The sequence below is a fragment of the Epinephelus lanceolatus genome, chromosome 2 (genome assembly GCF_041903045.1).
Source record: "Epinephelus lanceolatus isolate andai-2023 chromosome 2, ASM4190304v1, whole genome shotgun sequence".
Classification (NCBI taxonomy): Eukaryota; Metazoa; Chordata; class Actinopteri; order Perciformes; family Serranidae; genus Epinephelus; species Epinephelus lanceolatus.
In genome coordinates, this window is record NC_135735.1 from 8523344 (window position 1) to 8545528 (window position 22185).

Consider the following 22185-nt stretch of genomic DNA (forward strand, 5'->3'; position numbering starts at 1 on the left):
ACCACAGAGATTCAGTTGGGAGCTACAGACCTACTGAGAGCTGAACACACATACTTTTAAAAACGCCTTTCTCTCTAGTCTCCTGCAGACAGAGGTGAGTGGAGTCTCACATCACACACAGCTTGTTTGAGGGGGAGAAATGGGCTGCTCGGATGTTGGCTGTGCTCGGCGAGATGCCACAGCTACCCACTTGAGGGCGGTTGGCCCGGGTTTTGGACCCACTCCGGAGAAGGAGTAGGTGCGCTACTCAGCATGGCACCGCGCGTCTAAACTGATAACAGAAACACAAATCAGTGCTTGACTGGATGCAGCTACAAGTTAAAAAGGAAAACTTTTTTTCCAATGTATCATTCACCTCCTTACTCTCAGGACGATCAAAATGACTAAAAGATGGAAAAGAACCCTTTATGTAATCTAATGAATCAACCTCTATATCAGCTGTTTTTTTGACAAGAGATGCACCAACTTCTGAAAATAAATCATTAAACCTATGAACCAGATCAAAAGGATCAGTAAAAGAAAGATTTCCATCTGTTAAGGTTGAAGGAAATTGTGAGGAGGCCTTTTGTCTTTGAAGTAACTGATGAATAATTTTCCATGCAAGCTTGACATTGTTTTTAGATTCTGTAAACTGGTCACTGGAGAACCTTTTTCTTGGCCGCTTTTAAGGATATGAAAGTATTTGCTTTTGTAAGATTATAAATGCCAACCTGCGGGGAGCTTGACTATTACAGAGTGTGAATGAGAAGGCTATTGGGAGGCATTAGATTGTCTTTGAGCCCTTCTTGACTGCTTAATGGGCATCCTCTGACAATGTGTTTTTCTGTTCGCTGAAATGAGATTCAGCGCGTGACTCTATCAGCACATCTACGTGTGATACACAGCTTGTCTCAATTTTGCTCAAATGACTAAAGCCATTGTAAACAGAAGCCTTCTTATCAGAAAACCTCAGATTTGCACCTGCTCTTCAGAGAAGACGTGAACATACTGAGAGCTCAAACTGAGACAGCTTTGGTTATTTCAACAGGGTATCTAATGAAACACCTTTTCATGCCTCTGCCTTTGTATTTGTGAGTATCTGTTAAAGACATGCTGAAGACTTTGACACGGCTCAGTATGAGAATAAAAACACAGCTTTGCCATCTTGGCCATTTAGTGGATACCAAAACATTTTTCACACAAAATAAATGCATTTGTACGTTTCTCAATGAGAATGCAAGTGAAAGTGCTTATCATCGGCACACACACACAAAGCAAAACAGGCACTCATGGTACTAGAGAAAACACTGACAGTGTTTACGTTAGCTTTTGGCCTGTATCACGTGTAGTTTTCTGACAGATGAAAATAACAACGGCCAAAATGTCCAGCACAAAATATGCCAAATAAATAATTCATTAATAGCAAATTAAATAGCCTGGCATTGTGTGACCAATAAGGTATGTTGCCAAGACAACTTAAATATGTACCTACATTATGCAGACCAGATTTTCAAATGTTAATTACCAACAGATCCATTTATCCACCAAAGCTATGTGTGTCCCTGCCTCTTCAGAGCATACACGACATCCACGGTGGTCACGGTCTTCCTCTAGTGTGCTTGGTGTAGTTAGGTGACAGCATCATGGATCAGGTCCTCCAGGAGTACCTCCAAAACACTGCGGGTCGTCTGGTGAACAGATCAGAGGTACACTTCACTCCACAACAGTGAGCCAAAGTATTGATAGTGAGCCTAGTGGTTTACAGCAGACGCAGAAGTGCTGCAAAGCGCGTTGATTTTCTATGGAGCGCTGCCTGCTTCCTTTCGGCGCTCATGTTCACACTGAACGCTCATAATCTCCGAGCGTTCCTACAAGAGTTTAATCTGACAAAATCACTTGATGACACCGACTCCCGTGTGCGCACGGCGAGAGAGGAGAGGGAGAGACGCTGTGCTGCTGCCAGAGGAGCCGCTGAATGAGTTCCCTCTGAGCAGTAAGGCCCAATCTCAATACCCCCCCCTTGTCCACTACCCCTTGGCCCTCAAAATGAATCATTGAGGGGTAGGGGTAGAAATCTTTCTTTCTTTCCCACCGTGTCGGTTACGTTCACGCATACGTAAACAGGAAGCTGTGAGCCATCTACATTTCCAACCGGCATCTACAATGGAGTCTCATTCATCCTACCGATCACATTTGCCGACTTCTGCTAGCTAGCTAACCAGCTAACATTACGAGGCAGCATAGTTATACTAGCTGGCGTGTTATCGTAATTTGAAAAGTCCGACAATTTTGCAGAACAGGACAGATGACAGACGCCAGATAGTGCGAGCTAGCTAGCTAGCTAACAAGCAACCTGACGACGGTAACGTTAGCTATGTATGAACTTTTTTCCCCCGTCTCTTACTCAGTGGTAGCCATGGCGACATCTACCCCTCGCTGGCAAGTCAGCATCTGAAATCTCTCGCTCCGAAGGGCTAGTTTCATACCCACTACCCCTCGTTATGCCCCCTACCCCTACACGCAAAAAGGAATTGGGACACCACTACCCCTCGCGGGAACATGCAAATGTAGGGGTAGGGCCAAGGGGCTGTTCATAAAACATTCAGGACGCCAGAGTTTATTCCACACTACTGAAGCTGCTCCTCTTTTTGGAACCACTGCAGAGTCGGTAATAATTTCTCTTTCAGCCATGCTTGTTGTTGCCATGGGTAACAGTATGATGAAAATGTTAGCAAATCCAAATATCACGATATGAATATTCCATATGATATTAAAAATCATACCTGTATTAGCGGGAATGAGATGATATGGCACACCCCTTATATACATGATAAATTAGATATAACATAAACAATCCGATTGTGGTAAATGATAAAATGCACCCCGTGCTTCCACATGTTTGTCGGCTGTGTCTTAGAGAGCACAAGAGACAAGCGCACACACACACAAACACATGAACAGACAGAGCCAGATCTCAATGTGTGATTAGAACAGAGCAGAGGAGCAGAATCACTTGCTGACTGGTGCGGAGAAATTCACTTCTGATGTGAACGGCCACACGACTGCTGATGGGCAGCTGTGCAACAATATCAAGGCGCTTCCACGTCCAATGTTAACATAAACAGCCATAATCAAAAATGAAAGTCTAGCATAAACCCTGCGAAATGCTGTTTTTTCTGCTGTCAACTCTTATGATAGCAGATCAGTCGTTTAAGTCATTTTCTAACAAGAACGCCAAACATATAGTAGCACCACCTTTTCAAATGTCAGTATTTGTTGCTTTTATTTGTCTTCCATTATAGTAAACTGAATATCTCTGAGTTGTGGAGTGTTGGTGTTGGTTGGACAAAAAAGCAATTTTCAGACGTGACCTTGGGCTCCTGGAAATTGGATTGGAGTTTTTGTCACTGTGTTCTGTTTTAAATAAACCAGTTATGAAAACAGTTATTAGATGCAAGCATATTTTTTTGTCCAAAAAGAAAAAAAAAAAAAACCTCTCAATGTTACAGAGCCACAGTGTGTCTGCCTCACTGGTCACTCAAATGAACCCCTCATGCACCTGGAGGTCCTGTGTGTATTATTACTGCTGCCTCTTGAACACAGGGAACACTCAATTCCCAAAGAGTCACAGAGAGAATCTTTCATGCATACATGGACAGTGCTGCTATCTTTCAAGTACCATGTCTCAAGTCACCCATTTGCCTGCACCCTAATTTGTCAAAGCTATTTGATTTGCAGGAGAAGCTTGTTCAAACTCTGCGGCAAAATAAATCTGAAGTTTTTGGTGAAGACTTCAGAGAAGGGGACGATCAGAATCAAGACCCAAGAGCTGTTGTGCTACTTGTCTTCAAGCTAACTTACTGTTTGTGTCTTGTAATAGAAATCAAGCAATTTAATAAATACAACTCTACACACTTTACATTGTTGTATTTCTGTAAATATCAGCCAATGCTGTCCAGTATTAGCTGTCAGTATCCTGAGATAAACATACTGTGGGCTATTAATTACATTTAGACTTTAACTTTCCCAACTGAATCCCTTGAAGTGAGATCAAACATCTGGAAATTTTAATCATTTAATAATGGATTCCCAAATGACATGGGGGAAGAAACAGAGGAAAGCCTTTTCAATGTCAGTGTGTACAGGCACCGCTGACTGTATCAAATCCACAGAGAATACAGATGTATTAATTACTATTGAGGATAATTCAAAACATTAGTAATTAGATGTTTTTCCTTTCCCCTTAAAATCTCCAGCATTAACAAAAGGTAGCTACAAATACTTGGTGACTTTGAGGATTTACAATCACTTGGTGCAGAACTTCTGGAACAACTATGGAAGAAGGCAGATCTCTTCATACTTTACACAATGAATGTATTATAAGACCTGAATACAACACTGGAAGCAGGCTCCCATTCATTCCTATGAAAGCTGCTCAATGGTGCATGAAGCCAAAAAAGCTTTACTCTGGCGGTATTAAATTACCCAGATCCTCCACATTACGGGGCCCATAGAGAAAGTGCACTGGAGACTTACGGCAGCCAAGTGGCTAACTTCCCCCAGCCGAACAGCTAACTGTTGGTTTAGCGCTCTGCCATCTTCAACAGGGATGAAATGATTTAATGGCGAAGCTCTTCTTGACTTTCCAAATGTTATCAAACTGAACAGTGACAGTGAAACCAGTCGTTTCATTGCAGGTATGAAGCTCAAAAAACCAGATGCCTCTTTCCCCAATATAAGTCCATGGGAAAAGTATTTTGGGCCAAATGGCATCATGTGAAGGACCTGAACAGTCACGCTGTAGTTCTACTTTTGACCACTATGTAAATTTGGCTTCAAATCCCAGCACTGTTCTTGGAGGCTTGCTTTACATGTACCTATAAGTAGAGTCTGTATTGTTTCTGGAAATATTCTTTTATAATTTTTTTTTTTTTTTTTGAGAAACAAATAAACAAATTAAAAAATGATTTTGTATTCCTCCACCAGAATCATAATCCTGGCACTGTGGAGGAGGGTTTGTATCACTGTTAGACTATTACCTGGGGAAATAAAATATATAAAATATTATAATAAAAATAATATCTTATGAAATATATCTTATAGCTTTACAAAAACACCCAAACTTTCTAAGGGCGTTGGGTCACTTTGGGGGAATTAGGACTTTCTAGATTTATTAATATCCCTGAATATTGCAATGAGTGCTGAAATTGATGTTTTAAATATGTTATCAATATTATCAATAAATCCAATATCTACTTGCATGTAAATTAGTTGCTCGTGGTGAGAAATTGGCAGAATTTGCACCCAACTCTTCAGTCCCCCTCAGCTCTACAAAGTGTTTTAGAATCTTTCAGCTCCTTAGTTCTGGTTTGCTTTGGTTCACTTTTACTGCTCTCATCAACCTTTTGCAGGTTTCCAGATTCAGACAGCAGCTGTTCTGAGCAAATAAGCCCTTTCACTATCTTTACAAAACTGCTCAGGAATGGCCCAAGGAATGTGACAAAGACCTCAAAGTGTCAACCTGGCCTCCAAATTCCCCAGATCCCAATCTGAATGAGCATCTGTGGCACGTGCCATCAACCCACCTCATAACCCACTGGACTAAATGGATCTGCTGCCAACGCACTGGTGCCAGACACCGCAGGACACTCCCAGAGATCCTGTGTCCATGCCTCAACAGGTCAGAGGCAAGTCCGATCCAAGGAGGCCCCGCCTTGGATTAGGGGTACATCTGGGGTACCGGCACATCACAAGAATCCTTGAGCAGATTGAGACCTGGGAAATTTAGAAGCCGGGTCGACATGTTGAGCTTTTTGTCATGCTGTTTTGGCTGATCGGTGTATATCACTTCATTAAATGACTGTTAAGATGCTTTCATACTGCTGCTGGGTAACCATCCTGACAACCGTCCTACCTGCAGAAGTGTTTTTAAGAGTAGCTGCTGCCACTACGATCCACGGCTGTAATGGCAGGCAGGTGCTCTAATAAACACTGGCAGAAGTGCAAGCTAGCTTGTGGCTGCATACTGTAGTAAGTCAACGGGAATCACTGGAAATACTAAAGATCTCTTTGGACAATTTACCAGTCATCTGAAGTTTGGTAGAAATGTTATCCCATGCTCAGTTTTACTTCTGGTTGTTCTTATTAGTTGCTAGCGCCCTAAGTCTGGGTATTCAGACACCATCATTATCAGCTCCTCCATCTTGTCTTTTTTCTGCTTTCCAAATTCCTTGCTATTTGATCCGCCAAAGCCAGGTAGTAACTGCCCGAAATTCAACACTGTAAACTCAGGGCGGCACAGCAAAATCTGTGCATGTGGACGTGGGAGGCAACCACTTCATACCCCAACTGCCTTGTTCGAAACCACTTACCCTCTTCCGCCTTCCCCTCAGTAAAAATGACTGGAGGCAGTAAGTCAGCACACGGCAGTGAGAAAGTTCCTTTATCAGTGTTAATCAGCGTCATAGACACGGCTTAGAAGGCTTCTGCTGCACCAACTAATCTGTTCAGAATGTCATTATTCTCCATTAAATACCTGGTTTTACTAGGTTTCACTTTCCACAAGAGTAACCATGACTTAAATCAAAATTTCAGCATCTCTATTTTGTATTTAGGAGAACCTCACTACCTCCACACCTAAAATTTTACGCAATAATGGAAACATTCCTACCAAAAGACATTTCATTTCCTTGCGCAACTAATGATTTCTCAGATCAAACAGAATACCAGAGAAATGTCTCTTACTGGTAGGGGAGACGGCCGAATTTGATAAATTGATCTTAATGAAACCAGCACGCCATTACAGCATATCGTAACACATCTGTGGTTTCTAAATCAAGTCATGGTAGCACTTGCACCAAAGAGCAGCAGAAATGCATGATGTTCAGCCTCAGCAACAGCAAAATCATTAATGTGTCAAAGAACAAGTTGACTCATCGGTAAAGTGACAGCGATGTTTGGTGCAAAAGCAGTGAAGTTCTGATAGAGGTTAATGTGTAGGGAAATGACAGGCCGCAGATATTTACGCTCCGTGCTATGATAATTATCCGCTTGTGTTGGCATAAGCTGCACGGTGTATTGTAATCAGACGTGAGATCAAACAAATATGGTGAGGAAGAGAGGGGAGTCTAGTTTCTGGCAGAAATTACAAACACTTGGTGAGAAGGGACTGCATTGTTCATCATCTACTGTCTATAACGTTGGAAAACTATTAACTGTACTGCTGTTAAAGAGGACAAGGACAACGTGGAGCGACAAAATAAGCCCTCAGCATCAAACCAATAGGTATAAAGTCTCGTGTGACTTATCATGCTACTATCTGAGGAGCCTTGGAGTAGAGCTTGCTCCATAATGAGGCCAGGAAGGAGCCGTTGTTGCAGAGTAGCTTGAGGGAGAAGTGTCTGTTTCCAGCTCAGAATGATGGCTGTTCATTGGCCACAAGAGTAATTAAATCCCTCTGCAAAATCCATAATGACTTTGAACAACTCTAGGAATAGTATTCCATAGGTTTGTCCTTGCCATGATCTATAATAAAATCCCCACAGCCACCACCTCCTGCTCAATATCTCCTTTAAAATGCCTCGTGGTGTCGCATCTACTGATGTAGTTTGGTACTATGGGTGCATGTTAGTGGGAACACCAAGCAGGATTTCAGTGTTGGAGAGGGATGAGCTGCAGTTTTCAGCGCTACATGGCCAGCAGCTAGAGCAACAGACATCAACAACAACACAGCACACATCATGTAATGGGAGTGGGTGGGAGCGTGAGAAAGCAGCGAGGGATAGAAAGGCCAGAATGAAAAAAGTGTTTGTTTTAGCCTTTCATCTTCTATTTTCCTAATCCATGTAACGTTTTCCTACTGCTGGGTGGTTATTCTTCTCCTTACACAACTCACTGTGTTACCTCAAACTCAGTTCTTTGATCTCAGTTTACACACTCAAAACAATAATCATTTATACAGAAATGGTGCCCAGATGATGGCTGATTTTGGCCTAAAGAACAGCATTTTCATATGTAAATGGCACTGCAAAACATTCCCATCTGCTATATTTGCCTCCAGATGGACTTTTGAAGTACTTTGGTGTGTTTCCCGCAGAAATTCCAGAAGCTTTTTAAGACAACTCCATCCACACAGCCTGGTGATGGGACATCAAGCCACCCATTTATGTCGAGAAAGCAAGTTTTATTGCTCTCCAGCATGGTGCCAAATGAGCACCGGCATTTGTTGTATTGGATGAGCAAAGGCAACAACAAGAGTGGACAGAAGACATGGGATCCTACTTATTTGTCATGCTCTAATTTAAAAGATAAGGGACCGCTAAATTATTCTCCAAAGGCAAGAGGGATGAAACAGCCGCACTTCAGTGGCCCTTGAAGGACAAGCTGCTGGTGTCTGACAGCTGATGGCGTGATGCTGTTTCCCCAGGGGTTTTCAACGTTTTCAACATGTGACCCCTAAATTTAACAAAAAAGGATTATTTGTTTATTTTGCTTTTAGTTTTTTCTCCTTTTTTTTTTTTTTTTTTTTTTACAAGTTAGAAAGGCACATAAAAAAACAGTTAATAGGGTGATTTTTTTTGAGTGCATAATCTTTCTAAAGCCAAAAACATTCAGGAGACAATTTAATCATTGAGCTTATTTGCATTTAAATCTGGTCTGAAATTGCACCCCTTTCTATTATAATCTTTGAACTGCAAATATTTCATTTAATTTTACATTTGAGACCTGGAAAAACACCTGGATTCAAGTGATAATTTTACCACCCTTGAGTCGTCCCCCTCTTGATGTTGGATCTTTTAATCCTCTCTCTCTCTCTTTCTATAAATCTTTACTGTATTCTTTATTTTGCCCACTTGTTATCGAAATAATTAAAGAACCTCCATTAATCGATACATTGATCCACATCGATACATCGATTCACTGATTAACGATCCAATTATATTGATGCAAAATGAAAACATCGATCCATATCGTCATCTTAAAGATACACATTTATTTTGAAATTCACATAGCACGTCTGTGTCACCATTTCTGGGCAAGCGCGCCTCCGCTCAAATAACAAACAGAGCTCAGAAATAAAATGGTCAAATCATATTCTAGTTGTTTTTGTGAGTTGATGTAAATGATTGTGTTAGATAGGCATATGATATCACGTCATATCGATCGCAGGCTCCTGAATCGAATCGAATCAAAATCGTATCGTGACAGACTTTGTGATATCGGCAAACATCGTATCGCCATCCAAACAAATCGATATAATATCGTATCGTGATGAAGCTGGTGATTTACACCCCTATCTGACATACTATCATGTGTTTAAATACCTTATTAGACTGATATATATAGAGAAAGGCGATATTTAGAGAACAACGCAACCCGCGACTACCAATATTTGTAAGCGACTTCACAAAAAAACAAGCCCAAAGTTGCGGCTTATAAGCGGACCTGGCAACCCTGTGTGTTCACACACAAGGATGGCACAACCAAACCTGTTAGCTGTTTGTGTGACACTGTTGCTAGGTTACCAGGGAGAAAGTGAGTGTGTTCATGCAACCAACCTTGCACAACCCGACTCCAAGGGTAACTTGCGCGGCTTTCCTCGTGTTTTCCCCAGAGAGAATACAGAAAAACATTATCGAACGTTAAATGCAACATTTTTTTTATCGACGGCGCATAAATGTTTATCACAAGACGATATGTTATCGTTTTATCGTCAACCACTAACATAGACTTACAACTCTGGTACAAAATGATCCCATCAGCTCCTTTAACCTGCACACTTTTTTTGTCTTCTTACATCGTTGGCAGCAGCTTTATAACTGTCCGTTAGGGCTGGGCGATATGACCAAAATCTCACGTCCCGATAACGATACCTATCCTGATATAGCACATTTTAATCCAATGAATAAAAAGTTGGAATGATTTAACTGTCCACACATCCCAACCTCACTTCTTAAACACAGGCATCATCGCTCTGCAGCCACCTCTGCACGGTGTATCACAATGATCCACAGCTGGAACAGGACAGCACCTCACATTTCCACCGACACACCAGTCCTTATTCCTGTCCAGGATTTAGCAAAGTTTCAGTGAATCAAAAGATATCACGGTTCTCAATATCCTGTTGGACACTGATGCGGTACGGAGGTCGTCCAGTTTGTTTACGATTATAGTGATATAATTTTCATATGATGAGTAAAATTCATATTGTGATATTGGCAGTATTTTCGACTTGTTGACTTACTGACGTCATACTGTTACTTAGTGGTTTCAAAAAGAGGAGCAGCTTCAGTAGTGTGGAATAAACTGTGGCGTCCTGAATGTTTTATGAACAGCCCCGGACTTCTCAGACTCTTTTAGTGACTTACCGCTCAGAGGGAACTCATTCAGCGGCTCCTCTGGCAGCAGCACAGCTTCTCTCTCCCTCCTCCCTCGACGTGCGCATGCAAAAACCTGTGTCATCAAGTCATTTTGTCATATGCCTTTGGTAATGTAAACCTGAAACCTGTGAAGCTCGTGGCTGGACAAAACACTACATATGTGTGAATGTGCGATAGTCATTATAGCATAACAGCCTGTCAAAATACATGCAGGTTTGTGTGTGTTCAGCCTGACAGTCAGCGTTGAGTGTCACAGGTTACAGCATGATGATTAGGGGAGAAACAGCAGAGCATAAAGGTCCAGGTGAAAAAAAACAACTCAATCATTTAGGGTTTTTTTAAAAAGAGAAAGAAATGGCTTGATGATTTATATATATATAGATCCCAGGGGACATTTTTTGTATTCAGGAGCTGTTTAAATGTGTAATCTGTGGTACATTTAATTTTGCTGAACTATTAATATTGTGTACAGAATCTGAATCTCACTCTGAGTTACTGTTGTTGTTCACAAACTAAAGAAATTAAATCATTTGTTTAGTTTTTACTGAGTATTTGAAGTGAACTGTAAGACGATATCACTTATTTTGTTGCAACTGTATGTTCTCAAAATTAATAATAAAATATTTTTATTTCCTACTTTGTCATATCATCAAGAATATTGCAACAACACCCTAAAATATTATGATATTATTTTAGGGTTACATCGCCCACTCCTACTGGTGAGTTGATATCCTGATGAGTGACTTGCAGCGACATGCCACCACAGTCCAACACCAACCAAAAAAGCACCTCCTTCACTTGACGAATAGACATAAGGTTATAAATGTATCAAAAATTTAGCGGAGCTGACAAAGAGGCAACTGGAAACGTCCGCACCAGGCTGTAAACATGTTTCTGCTGTTAAGTTGGGCATTTTAATATGGGGGTCTGTGAGGATTGACCCGCTTTTGGAGCAAGCCTCAAGTGGTTATTCAGGGAACTGCAGGTTTTGGCATTTCAATGTTAGCTTAATTTTTCAGCCCCAGAAGCTGCTGCCTGCTCTTAACCCCTGATTTTTAACCTCGGCCCCAAAAAGATGCTGTATTATACATTTCTGCCCCGATCACACAGAAAGAGTTTTGCAGGTTGCCACTAGTGACAAAAAAGAAAACACTCACTGCGCCTTATTCTAACCTTTCTGTGTAATCAATCTCCCATTTCTTTTCACAGTAATCAGTAGCTAGTTACTAAAATGTTGAGGCAGAGGGTACTTGCTGTAGCTCTGGTTAAGGGTGAGAGGCTGTCAGTAAATAGTTTGTTGGGCACAGATAAACAGAGATCTGTGTGGGTACATGAGACCCTAAAAAGAGGGTGGATCATGGGGAGTACCACCAGTTGGTCCAGGAGCTTCTCCTCCATGATGGCCGTTTCCAGGCATATTTTAAGATGACTCTGGGGCAGTTTGACAACCTGCTGTCTATTGTCGGGCCGTATAGCTCTGGGTATCCAGCAACCACTAAAACCAGTTTCTCCTCCATTGTTTACCATATGTAAACTCATGACCACCACAGAAGGCCCGCCTCTCGAATCATTCAATTGGACATTGAGAAAAAAGATGACGAAAAAAGGGATGATGTCAGACATTTTTTCTGCTATGAGTTTAAGTTTTTTCAACTCGAGGAGTTAAGAGCCCTCCAGCAAAAACTCCAGGCGCCTAGAGCGCAGAAACGCGAGGCGCGTTGCAACGAAAAACACCAGCAAAAACCATTATTATTAAAAACAGTTACAAAAAGCCGCCTCCAGCTGCTAAAATGCTTCCTGTGTGATCGGGGCTTTAATGCGTAAATAGCACAGAAAAAATTGGCAACTTCGATTATTTGGCTGTAGTTGACAGCTTTTCACTTTTCAAACACTCGACATTTATTTTAATAATAGATTTAGCAGCTCAAATGCACTGGAAAGTACAGTACTGTTCTATATTTGAGTTTTAGGAGCAAAATGTGCCTGTTCCAGTAGGTCACATGTTGACATTTACAGCTGTTCTTTTTTTACCCTGTACATTTATCGTCAGCGTTTGATATGCCCCAAAACAGTGTACTACGGAATAAGCATGTTAGTTTTATAGAGGTCATAGGAGATAATAAGAGTTTCTAAGGAGATCTTTGGAGATTCAGAAGCTACAGTAAGTTTAAATATATTATGCATCATATGCGCACTTCGCAACTCTCTGGAGGATTTTCTTACAGATCAAAGCACTCTCTCTTTCTGAAATAATGAGGGAGGGAAAAAAAGTGAAGATGTCCTCATCAGACATGTCAGTCTCGCACCTTGAATGTACCATCAGCAACCTTCAGCATCAAGTATAGTGTCAGGAGAAGAATACACTAAGTGTGGGCCACATGCCGAGCTGGAAGCCGAAATTGAAAAAAGAAAAAACATACTGGGACTCAGTACAGACATTTGAGATGCCACTACACCGGCCAAGTTATATGGGGGAAGAATATTACGTGGTCAAATCATTTTGCATCATGAACCCACCTCAAGCATCTTCACCGTGGCACCCTCCTTTTCACTCACACACTCGCGGAGTTACCATGGAAACAAGGAGTCTACTGTTCTAGCCTCCTTACAAAGTGCTGCAGCCTTACAGCAGACCAAACCCGCCCCTGTTACAGCATTCCAAGGATGCGGCATTGTCTAAACCTGCTGCAGACAAGTTCATCTTTTCACTGAGTCTTGGAGGAGGTATTTCTAGTAGCCTATATAATGACATACAGTAAAAAATAAATCCTTGAATACCAATTACATACTCGTGTCCCAAAAGTAAGTGTTTGCATTCCCTGGATAAAAACCCTCCAAAACTAGACTGCGCCTATGGTGTTTAATCCTTTGATGTCTGTGAAGACCACACAAAGGGATTATTAACAGGATGTTACTCTGTTTAAACCAGCTGTAAGAGGAGGCAGATTTTCTAGAGTAGTGTGAGTATTAATCCTGGAACAAGCCAATGATAACAAGTCCTACAGTTCTCATCCGTCCAAATGTACTTAACTCCTATTCTTGACTTACAGCATGCTGAACAATGCCTTACTCGATCTTTCAGAAACGATTCTGATGGGAACAGTTGATCCTATTTGGGAGAAGAATAAACCTAAGAATGTAAAAAAAAAAGGCAGAGCATTGTGCAATATTTCCTTTTGAATGAATGTTTTGTCCTTAATTTTGCTCCTTATTACATTGAGAGCACAATCAACCATAAGCAGAGTACTTTTCTATAACGTCATGTCTTTTTTTCAGCTCTGAAATGCATTTTCTAAATGTTAAATAGCAGCAAACACATGCCTGGATGATCATCATGTTATTGCTCTAGATATGGAGATACAATCTGCTGACCAGGAGTTTAGGCATATTGCATGCCTGGGACGTAGACAGACGGGGAGAAGGCTCATTTTTCCTGATTAATATTAAATTTAAGGTTTGTCAGTTGTAAATCACAAAGACTGCTGATGAGATTAATCAAATCACTTTAACTGCGTGATTTACGAAGCCAGAAAGTGCTGTTTGGCGCTCATTATTTAAGGACCACTGAAGACATGTCTTTACTGCACCCTGTGCTAAATTAGCCTGCAGTTGTGAGTGGCATTCTCTACAGTGTTTCTCAGAATGGGGTGTGCATAACCCTGCCGGTAATTTGGAGTACTGCCGGGGGTATGTGAGATTTTTTTCTAAACATTAATTTAAAATATAGCAGTAAAATAAATACATCACTGGTAGATGTTGACTGAAAGTGGTTTTTTTAAGGCAAATAAAATAACGATAGGTTGGAACAGGAAAATGCCGACAGCCAATTAGTCGGCAGATATCTACCCCACACAGAAAAAATGTGACAGTGTCACAAATATCCAGTCTTTAACTTTGTTAGAAACTGGATAACTGACAAACTGAACGTCTAAGTCAAAGTAATAAATAATCAAATCTGAAACTAAACTGTACACCTGTACACTTCTGCGAACCAGTCAAGTTGCACTTACAGTTTTTGAAACAGTGGATGCTTCACAAACATCTTAAGGCCAAAACACAACACGTCAAAATATATGCCCCTATTATTTTCAATGTATAACCCCATACCAGCCGCAGCTAGATGTACATTGGCACACCCCAATGGCACTGCACGCCACCCTCACTGTCAAAATTAAATGCATTTTCCCCCCACCTGCCCTCTGCTTGTACATAACAGCTCCCAAAGCAGCTCTTTTTCTCTGCTCCTGTGGCAGCTCCACTCCTCTCCTCACCACTGATGTATAAGGAGGTCAAACGAGAGGTTGGTCTGTGTGTGTGCGCATCGGGGCCGAACTCCACCGTGCGCGATACAGAGAGCAGGGGAGAATTGTAAACGTGCGACCATGTTGAGACAGAAATGACATGCCGTGGTGTAAACTATATAAGTAATCACGTGCGCTGCATAATTGTTTGTGATTGCAATTTTGACCAAAATAATCAGGATTATGATTTCTTCCATAATTGAGCAGCCCTAATAACTCATCTGTTGATCAGCTGCAGTGTCCAGCGCCCAGCGTATGCTAAGGGCAGCACTTGATGCACGTCACATGATGCATCATGTCACGGCCGATGTGTTTTTGGCCTTATAAAGGCACAATCAGCCAAACCAATAAATCAGTTGAACTTTCATAATTAAACTGTAAGTTCAACTTCTCTAAAATACACAGTCCAATACAATTACACAGTCCATCATAGCGTTATAGCATGATGACAAAAAATTGGTTTGCCATGAATAGGGCTGCAACAATTAATCGACTAATCGATGACTAATCGACTATTAAAATAATTGGTGACTATTTCAGTAGTCGACTAATCGGTTTGAGTGTTTTTTCATAGAACAGTACGATAAAAAATACCCCAAAATACTCTTATTGCAGCTTCTTACATTCAGATATTGGCAGCTTTACACACTCTCCCATGACGGTGAACTAAAACCCTTTGGCGTGAGTATGAAACAAGACCTTAGATGACATAGTTTTTTGGTTTGGGAGAGACAGACCGACATTTTTCAACATTTTAACACATTCTTCGATAAAATGATTAGTCGACTAATCGAAGAAATAATCGACAGATTAGTCGACAATGAAAATAATCGTTTGTTGCAGCCCTAGCCATGAACTTAGTAATGGAGTCTGAATACTGTTAAGTAAATCAGACACCAATGGCACAGCGTTGTATCGTACCTCTTTATATAGGCTTTTTTGTTGTTGTTGTTGTTGTTATTGTCGTTGTTACCAAGAATATTTTTGCGGTGGTCAGGTGGTACTTGGCTGAAAACTATTATAAAGAGGGTAAAGTACTGAAAAAAGTTTGGTTTTTGGTTAAAAAAGGGGGAAGATGAATACAAAGATGTTAAAATATTGTCGTGACTGTTTTGTTTTGACGTACTTTGAACGACTGAAAACAGAATGTAGTAGAACAATAAAACTTCCCAAAAGATTAATTATTGATTTAATGTTGGGACAACATGTCCATGTATTGGTATTTCAGCAAATAGAGAATATAGAAATATTTTGGCTTGGGAGTCAATAAATATTCCATAGCAGTCTTCAAGCCTAAATACATTCGACATACATGTACACGTTCAGTGAAACTAATGCGTTCTACAGCAATTTCATATTCCACTAATTTTCCACTGCACCAGTCACAAATGGCCGTTATTTTTAATTTAAAAATGTATTGTGTTCCTTACAAAAAAGCAAGCATGAAACCAAATCCCACAGTGCTCTTCTTCAGAAGACAATTTAAATGGTTTCCCATTGTCATCACATGATCAAACATGAGCCACAATTGGCCTTGTGTCTGTATTCAGGGTCTGTATGTTTTACAGCATTATCACTGCTGAACTAAAAGGTTGTGGCTGAACTCAATTTGCATAAAAGTATGCAATTAAACAAAGCGCTGCCACCACTGTGAGACATCATTTTCATGCAAGTATGAGACCGGACAACCACCAAGTGTAATTTGCGTTCAGATTCGTGATTGAATAAGCACTGGCCATCCGGCTAGCATCTGCAACTGAGTAAGTGACCACAATTAAGGACTCATGGCCCACAGCGGCTGACAGCAGCATCATGGTGGGAGAAGGACAAAAGGCTTTCTTTCAAGCTGAAACAGAATTCTTGCTTAAAGTGAGTTTTGCCTAAAAACAATTTGGCAAATTTGGATGGAAAAAAAGATTGTTGCCACATGAACTCAAAGAGCTAGACCAGGGGTACGCAACCTGTGGCTCTGGAGCTGCATGTGGCTCTTAAGTCCCTCTCAAATGGCTCCCTGTGGCTCGGACTAAAAATTAGGCCACATGGAAACAATACATGTTTATTATTGAACATTTTAATTTTCATTTATCATTGCTGAATGCCTAAAGTGATTCTTACATGATCCAATTGTAAAAATGTGTGACCTATAGGCCTACAACAAATTTAAAAAAAGTCTAAACATTTCCTCAACTACAATGTGAGTCACAGCTCCGTCTATAGCCAGGCACCCTTTCTCTTAATTTTGCCAAACATCAAGAGCAGCAGCTTGAGTCTCCTTAGCAAAGCTAACTGCAGATTCCAAATCCAGAAAGGAAATGTCTTGGAGGAAAACACTGAATTCAATAGTGCATAGACAGATTTGTTTATAAATACCTTACTGCAGAGTCGCCACCTTATGGTACAACATGATTAGACCTGTTAGTAATGTTGATCATTTAGACTTAATAAGGCTGTGTCACCTTTATTATAAGGCTCAAATATATTTTGCAGCTCAAGACAGATTTTATTATTACATTTTTTGGACCACAAATGGCTCTTCTAGTAGTAATGGTTGCTGACCCCTGAGCTAGACATTAGATTGTACTGACACACACTAGGGGTGGGAATCCCCAGGCACCTCACAATTCGATTCTATTACGATTCAGGGGGCAATGATTCAATGATACTGAGTGTTTGATTTCTACACATGATTTATTCCTCTCACTGTGTGACTACTTGCTGCTTTTAAAACAAAGCTTACTGTATTCGTAGTGAGCTATAATTAAATAAACAGATGAATTTACTTGCATACGATGCAGCTCATGTGGCTCTTGTACAGTTCAGGGATGCACGATTGCCTTTAAAATGACTCAGAATCTGCAAACATGTTTCATCTTATTTTGCACGATGAATGAATATTACATACATTGAAAAGCATTGTATTCCATGTCCATGCTCCCCCATGCTGGTGGGCCATCACGATAAGAGTATACATGCATGATATGATGTTGATTCTACTACAGAAGAGTAGTAAAGTCAGGTAGAGATGGACATGCTGCTGATGATGGCCTGATTACTACATGTTTTCAAAACTTAAAGAAGTGCCACTTATGTAAAATCTTGACACAAGAGTGTGTAAAAACCTTGGGCTTTGATTCAACATTAATTCTGCTGTGACTGAAGAAGCGAGTATAGAAAGAGTGGAGCCTGTGCGCACTCCTCCTCCTACTGTTTGCTGAGTTGAAAGGTCACCAGCAAAGCACAAATCTATTCTGGTTGTGGCGTTTCTTTATTTGAAGGAAGGTTTATCATACAATGTTGCCTCTGTACAAAAATCACAAAGCAATGTGTGCTGTTAAATTAGTCTGTCAAGCAGTAACAGAAAGAAAAGGAGATTACAACCATCTAGTAGAGAATATCAGTGCTGTGTTATAGAGGCTGAGATTTTGTCAGGAATCCTGCAGGTCACAGATTCCTGTGGGATTCCCGTGGGATGGGAGTCAATTTCACTGTTCATCACGTGACTGGGACAGGACAGGAAAAAAATGACCAGGAGTGGGTGAGACAGGAATCACAACAACAATAGGCAGTTCTAAGATGAACACTGATTTTATTGGTTTTTATAAGAAGAAAAAAAAACAAAGGAATGGAATGGGATGGGATTTATTCTTCCAGGACTGTGACAGGGCAGGAATTTTTCTTACTCTGTAATGGGATTGGGACGGGACAGGACGTCTTTCAACACATAAGACCACATAAGTTATATGGTCATACCTTTGAATACGACATTCAGGAGCGTTTTCTTAATTAGCACACCTACCACTGGACAACAGAATAGCTTATAGTATGTGATCGTTATCGGCTGTCGCAGATTTAAATGTGTGTAACGCTACAAAATTGTTGCCGCTGCACAAAAACTATGTGGTTAGGTTTAGGCAACAAAACTTCTTGGATAGGTTTAGGAAAACATCATGGTTTGCCTTAAAATAAGTACACTTTGTTACTGAGGACAACTTATGTAACCCATGTGACATATATCAATATACTATGTTTTGTTGTTAAAATAACTACACTAACTTTTGGTTTCACATGCGATGCAAACACTGATCTCCTGGATAAAAGTCCAGTGTGTGTTTGACCCATCCTCCTCCTCTCCCTCCCACTCTAAGCGGACTTTCTCGCTCTTTATACCAAGTCGGCGATTAAAAACAAAGGTAAATACTGGTCTTAATTTCTGTTCGTAAAAACGCCCTATGTGGTCGACAGTCTCAGACAGTCTCCTATTTTTGTGGGCGTGGGATCGGATAGGTGTTAAAATCCTACATTTGTGTCACCATCTACTGTTTTGGAACATAATGCCTGGTTCACACTACACGACATTTTTGTCCGTTCTAATGGTCACTATGTCACATTAAGCAATTATGGAGTCATAAAATTGTGCCGTGACTTGGCAGACAGACATGACACACTACACATTGATCCATGACCAATCATTGCTGGTCATCTTTCAGGACGTGTGTGATGTCATCGTTAATCTTTAAAAATGAACTATTTTTATTATTACTATTATTTCAGTCACTGTGTCTGTTCATGTGCCAGTCAAAATGTTACTGTAGTAACATAAAAAGTGTCACCAGATGGGCGGAGCTACATTTGAAATACGCCATGCAAACTATGCAAGTCACTGAATCTGAATCTGTGAATGTTTCACAATAAAAGCATTTTTAGGAAATTAAGGTATTCTCTCAACCAAAATGATGAAGGTCTTTTAATTTTAAACTAATTCAGGAAGTGTTGAGTTTTAAATGACGGCATGATGCATTTAGCTTAACAGGGCAAACGGGAGTGGATTAAAAGTAAAAATATAAAAATACAGAGGGAATAATAAATAACAGCCTGTTTCTAATGTAGTCTGTTTCTAATGAAGCTGGTAGCCTCTGCAGGTAAGTAAAAGCCCCGCCTCTATTTTTCAAAATTTCATTCCTTTATATCCTCCTCATTATAAATAAATAACATTCTTCGCTAGCTTGATGCTAACGGCAGTACTCAGCAGGTTGATAAAGTGCCTCTGCTGTTTCATGCCAACATTTCTCCTTTTTACTGTGTGGTAACGTCCGTAGAGGAAATATCAAACAGGCTGCGGTGTTTTTGCTGTACAGGTGTCTACTGCAGCAGATCACTCTGTGGGGTGCCACAGGGATCTATTCTTGGCTCTATCCTCTTTTCATTGTATTTGCTACCTTTGGAATCAATAATAAGAAAACACAATCTGTCTTTCCATCTTTATGCAGATGATTTACAGATTTATTTGCCAATAAAACCCAATGAAAGTACTGCTTTTCAGAAGTTAATGGATTGTGTTAGTGACGTAAAGCAGTGGCTGGCACGTAACTTTCTGCACCTGAATGACAGCAAAACTGAATGTATTTTGTTTGGCACTTCACCTTTGTCTAATGTTACTGTAACAAACTGTAGCACCCTGGCCCCCTTTTTAAAACCACATGTAAAAAATCTTGGTGTAACATTTGACAATGGTTTGAAGTTTGATAAACAGATTAGTTCCGTTGTCAGAACGAGCTTTTTCCAGCTCCGTCTCTTGGCCAAAGTGAAGCCTTTTCTCAATTGGCAGGACCTTGAGAAGGCAATTCATGTATTCATCAGCTCATGATTGGACTACGGTAATGCACTTTATGTTGGCCTCAGCCAGTCTTCCCTGTCACGTCTTCAACTTGTACAGAATGCTGCGGCCCGATTTTTAACAAACACGCCCAGACGTGAACATATTATCCCTGTGCTGTCATCTCTCCACTGGCTTCCAGTACATTTTAGGATAGATTTTAAACTTTTGTTGTTTGTTTTTAATACCAATAATGGCCTTGCTCCTCTCTACCTGTCCGAGATTTTAACTATTCGCGATAGTGGCAGGGCCCTGCGTTCATCTGGTCAGCTTCTCTTAGAAGTCCCAAGGTCGTGATACAAAAAATGGGATGACCATTCCTTCGCTGTCGCTGCTCCAAGATTGTGGAACAAGCGGTTGATTGATTGATTGATTGATTCTATTGGTCAAAGTGACAGCTGTGACGGGATGCACGACAAAAAGAAAATCAAACATACTAGACTTTGTCTGTCTGTCTGTGTGTCCGCTGTCGTCTACTATGACACACTGCACAAGATGAAACAATGGATTATTGAATACGATATTTATTGTTGGTCACGATCCGAGCCAAGAAAGTATGACGCTGCATTGGGCTTTACTCGGGCTGGTATTGTGAAGTCTGAACCCAGCATAAAATTATGGTGCTGTGGGCTTTTCTTCATTTCGTCATACACTTCTGCATCACTCTCACTATCTCATCATGGAAACCGACTTACTTATACTTTTCTACAAAACACATAATGTATTTTGAGATTTTTATTCAGCCTTGCACTGTAGCAGATAAGCTCATATTCAAACTCATGAAGCAGCGAGCAAAGAGCCCATTCATTGGGAGTTCCCACTCATTTCATAATCCCATATTCACTGTAAAGGGCTTTGAATTAAATAGCAGCATCTGCTGTTAATGGAGGGCCTGATGTCGATCTTGATCACACAGTTACATGCTGTTTACCCACACACACACACACACACACACACACACACACACTCTCACACACACCAAATAGTGATCTAAACTCTAATACACACACCACCGCACTGACACAGCATCTAATCCTAGTTTCACACCTTGCCCCTATCTCAGGAAAATAATTTCCAAGTGCAACATCAATCTTGGTAACAATGGGCTTTGTACTAGCAATCAAACACTAATGGAACAACTGAACTTGTTGCCTTAAAACAGCCCATTCAGCATTTAGCGCACCACGCTGTATCGGCAAACAAGAGCTCCAATTATGTAAAATAAATAAATACGCCAGGACCTGCGGACACTCGGAGGCTACCTAATTCAGCTTTCGCAACAGTACCTTCCAATGACAAATTGAAGCATCTATCTTACTTATTATCAGATAGATTTCATACTTTCTCCAGCTGGAGCCACCAGCTGCTTTTGTCCAAGGCAGGCCGAGGCATATGGGAGGCAGGCTTGACATAACCCCTGCCTCACTCACTACACTGTTAGTGGTTGGGGATGCATAGCACTGAATATCCACAAGGGATTTCCCAGCATTCCCGAGTCACAGTTGAGCCTTGGCAGCTGATATAGTGTATCTCAGCTTACATACATCTCTTATACGAGCATTTCCCATTAGAGGAGCATGGTAAGCAGAGCTCAATTCTGAGACAATATAAGTAAGGAGGAACAAGGCTGCAGGGTAAATGAGCCGAGACCCGATAGTTATGGTTTCTGACAAAGAGCACCAGTTTTTACTTAATTACATTTCTTCTGAGCATTTTTGAGATATGCTCAAAATAATAAAGTGCACTAGAGTAATCCTTCCTTGTAAATATTTCAAATAATTCCTATTCAGTTTTTACCGACATTATGAACACATTTAGAAGTCCTTGAATACAAGTCTGACTGAGCTTTATTACATATCCCATTTGGGGGGAA